We start from the raw sequence: 4,845 nt of genomic DNA, 5'->3' as shown, positions 1-4,845 counted from the left end.
TGAAAAGCGAAAACATAACTGAAATTTTCTAGGAAAACATTATGCTGGTGCACGCGTCAACATTGAACAAACACCCTACGGTTTCTATGCTTGAACATAGCCTAAGACCAACTTGAACATAGTTTAAACTTGACGCTGACAGGAACAGCATTCGACAAATTCACTCAGTTTTTTCCTTTCCTCCATAAATGCTACAAAAAATTGGGGAAACATTTTTTTCTTCAGGAAATCTAGAATTGTTCTTTTTGATGTCACAAATAGTTACCCACAGCAGATGCCAAGTTCAGATTTCTCAATTCCCGATCACGCTGAAGAGTGATGTTCAGTTGCTTGGCACACTGAATATTCCATCTTGCCACTTGAATTTCTCTCATTAATTTCAGCCAAGCACCACAACAATGGGAAATAACATTTTCGGACCATTATTGCACTCCTCCTTTTGCACTGCATCGGAGTGACTGATTTCATTATTTTTCTTTTTCAGGGGGTGTTCCTGATTTTCAAAGGTGAAAACAACCCAGGGCTTTTGGGCGGCCGCTTGTGAGCTTTTTTCTCTTTGGAGTGTGGAGTTCACTGGATTTTCATGCGGAACACTCGACGATATTTTCACGCATGAACGTTTTGCTTTGCGACTTTTCAAGATAGGAAGGCACTTGAACATAATGCCTGATGTGAGCCTTGCAAGTGGACAGGCAGCCTTTCACGATCCAGCCTAAAAAAAACATAAGTTGTTTTGAGTTTACTAGAGGAGTTACCGGTCGTTTCGTACCCAGTCGTCTTGTCCCCAACTCGGTCGTTTCGAACCCAGACTAATAAAGTTTGTTTTCCACGTGACCAATTAGAGAGAAAAATATCATACAAACATGTGCTATAACTATTAAAAAGGTCACAAGTATAAAACATAGACTTTTTCATTAAAAATTTCACTTACCCTGTACCAGGAAAAGGTGAAGTTGTTTCTGTTAAGTAGGTCACAAGTATGCGCAACAGATTTTTTGTTTGTATCTCACTCGCCTTACTTTACTTATTTGTCGTTTGCAACGATTAACATCTGTTCACGCGCTGGCGCGTTAGGTATTTCGAATAAATGTATGAATCGATCAGGGGTTTGAGTACGGAACGAATCAAACTTGGGTACGAATCGACTGCATTTGGATACGAAACGACTGGACATGAATGACCGTAAATACGAAACGACCGGATACCACCGGAAATACCTTGACATAGGCGTTTTAATCATTCTCCAAATCTTGAATTTATAGACGTTTTCCGATCTAAGTGTAGAGTCAGACTAAAAATAACTAACAATCAGCAGGAAAAGATTCCGTGTTTGTGTTTTTTTTAATAGATCAGAGGCGCCCGAGAGAAGCGTAATTAGTCTCTAATTCTTTTAAATGAGAATCCTAATTAATATTGAAATGTATGGTGAATCTAAAAACAACTTGAAACATATCGAAAGCATTAATTAATCGAAGCTTCGCGGAACCCTGGAAACGGGCGCACGACAACAGGACATTTCCAACTCCTGCCTGTATCCACTTTTGAACAATCATCCGTTGACTTTAAGTTCATATTCCTCGATCGTAACAAGAATTTAACGAAAACTCGCAGACAACAAAAATCGTTCTTCAAAGGTGCCTTTGCTATCTAGCCTTTTTTAATAATGATTTTCTTGGGAGTTTCTTTTCAAGGATTCGCGAAATCCATCCTTTTTTTTTTTTGCATTTCAGACTGGATAAACAAAAGTTTCAGCTTAAATAAGGGGCCATAGAACCAGGTTTTCTGCATATGAAATGACGAGTGATGGAATTTGAAGATAAAGAATTTCTTTGGTTACACCTGATTTGAAATTTGACGCCTAAAATTTACTCAGGGTCAGTTGCACATCCTCCTTGCCTTATACCGAGTCCTTCTTTTTCTCGGGCCACACGTCAGGAACCCCTCACAGTTCCATGCGGCCCCAACAAACAGTCGCACAGAATTTTTTCCGGCCGGTGGTCCATCACTTTTATTTTCCTCTCTTTACGACAACTACCTCCCCACAACGACAACTGATACCTGACAGCGTGTAAATTGCCAAAATAATCCTCGAAGAAAAATCCTCGGAGCGAGGACGAGAACCGACAAAAACTTCGGGTCGGGTCCAGGAATTGAACGGGAGGACAGCACATTCACCACTGCTCCATCCCCCCTTCCCGGTCAGAATTTCCTACCAGAAAAATGTTCTAACCTTCGAAATGGCAGGGGGTACATGGTACCCCTACTTAGCTTTCTATAACGGCAACGTCTTTACTATAGTCAATAAAGAAAATTAGTGAAGTAACGCCTGAGAGTTATGTACTGAAAGTGAAGCTAATTAAGTCTTGGTCACAGAACATTTTTCTGCCTGTTATCAAATTTTGATGCCAAAAAAACGGAGTTTGTGTCATTTACAGAACCATGACAGATATTGAGGAATAGCATACTTATAAATTTTTTTACATACAAACTTTTCTCTTCCGTGACCTGCTTAAATTAATGTTACAAATTGAAATATAAATCATAGGTATTATTTTCATATTTCGGGAGTATCCTTGAAGATCGGCACTTTCATGTATCCCGATTACCTCGATCGCCGATATAGTTATATTAAGAGATCCACAGACGTTTTCCCCAGATTCTTCTGCACGATTCTTCTACACTTGTGACTCGAGCAACTAGAGGACTGGTAGCGAGCCAAAACTATCTCCGACGTCCCTGTCAATGAAAATTGAAGTTTGATTTATCGTGAATGAACGCTGATCATCGCGTCGGGAAAAAATAAAAACGTTCTCAATTTTCCCAATTTAATTGTGGCTAACCATCCCAGACAGTCGGGGATCTCTATGATTTCGAGTTTTTATTTGTCGGAAAAATCTGGAACGGTCAAGAAGCAGTGAAACCCCCGATCGCCTGGATTTTCCCGACATGCGCCTCGATTAGTGATGACGTAAAGTTTTTAACAGCTAAGCTCAGAAAATAAGACATATGTTCTTGGATACTCAGAAACTTGCTGTCAAGTTTGCACGATAAAGTCCTCATAAAAACGTTTTCTACGGGTTATGTTGGGTCATGTCAACTATCTAGCGCTGGGTATGCGGATTTTACAAATTAAGCGGGTCGCAATTATAGTTAACCAATTAGGGAAATGGCTTGAAGCGTAATTAGGAAAAAGCTAGGAATAGTTGGGATGTTGATTAATAATTCAGGTCATGATTAACTCAGTTGAGATGTAATTTTCTGGTGTAGATGCCATTTAGATGTAACAAATATATATTGATCGCGAAATGGGACTTTTTCGGACTGCAGACTTAAGGAGGTTCGTAATTAACACGGTAAGTGTGGTTCGATCGATATTTAATTGAAAAATTGCGACCTTTGCTCTTTTATCTCTAAAAAAAAAAAGCGAAACAAAACATTTGACCCCGTTTAAAAAAAGTTCTCGCAAATTTTTCATACTCTAATCGAAAGACCCCTAGGAATGACAAATCTGATAGGCAGTCAAGACATGATTATAGACTCTTGGAATTTTCAGGGCTGATTGCGCAATAAGCAGATGGTTATTTTAAAGCGCACTAAGCACTGCTACGAATAACTTCATCTGGGGAGAAGACCAATATTTTTTCAACCAATTTTGATTTTCTTTTAGCAGAAGAATGGGAGTTATTGTAATTGAAAAACCCAATCTCGGCCATGCATCACGGCATGACTGAAAGTCGTAGATATTTACAGAGTTTTGAGATCTCTCAATTCTTACACATATAAAAAATGCTTTTTCTTGAACCCCAAATAATAATCTTTTCCATCTCATTGGCTGTAAACGTAGTTAAGAACGATGTTGTGTGTAGTTCATAGAATTGAATTGAATTGAATTAAACCAACCAAGGTGAATCAAACGGAACAGTCCGAAATTGGATGGAAGCGTCCGAAATCTAACGGAGCTGCGTTATATTCCGACGGAGGCGTCTGAGATCGGATAGAAGCGTCTGAAATCGGACGGAACATTTCGAAATCTCCAAATGTCAGAAACAGGGCGGAACCATTTTGCTAACTTGAAGGGAAGAAGAATGCCCCGTGAGGAACTCCGTAGGCTTTCTGCTCTCCGGCTACGCGTACTAGAGCCAGTCTTTCCTACCCGTGTCCGAATAAAACCGTAAACGTGAGTCACGTATTGGATAGCGGAGGATAACCCTGTATAGCTATGTATAGCCCTGTACAGTGGTGTATAGCCCTGTACAGGTAATTTAGTGTTAACAACTGAGTTGAAAACGTAAATTAGCCACCGTAAAGGGTAAAAAAACTGACGTTTCGAGCGTTAGCCCTTCGTCAGAACGATAGACCTATCGCTATCAATCGCTATCGCAATATCAATTGCTCTGACGAAGGGCTAACGCTCGAAACGTCAGCTTTTTTACCATTTACTGTGGCTAATTTACGTTTTCAATTCAGTTGTTAACACTAAATTACCTGCTATACTCTCCCACCGACGCAGCACCACAGTTTCTTTAGAAACTTACCCTTTTATTATAGCCCTGTACAGCCGTGTATAGCTGGGTGTAGCCCCGTTTAGCTGTGCATAGCCTTGTATAGCTGTGTTTAGCTCTGTATAGCTGTGTATAGCCCTACATAGCCATGTATAGCTGTGCATCTTTCTGTATAGTTGTGCATAGCTCTGTATGGCTGTGTATAGCCCTGTATAGGTGTGTATAGCTCTGTTTAGTTGCGTATAGCACTGTATAGCTCTGTATAGCTACGTATAGCCTTGTACAGCTTTTTATAGCCTTGTATAGCTGTTTATAGCTCTGTCTAGCTGTGTATAGCTTTTTA

The sequence above is a fragment of the Pocillopora verrucosa genome, chromosome 4, assembly GCF_036669915.1.
Source record: "Pocillopora verrucosa isolate sample1 chromosome 4, ASM3666991v2, whole genome shotgun sequence".
Taxonomy (NCBI): Eukaryota; Metazoa; Cnidaria; class Anthozoa; order Scleractinia; family Pocilloporidae; genus Pocillopora; species Pocillopora verrucosa.
Note: the sequence above shows the minus strand (reverse complement) of the source record.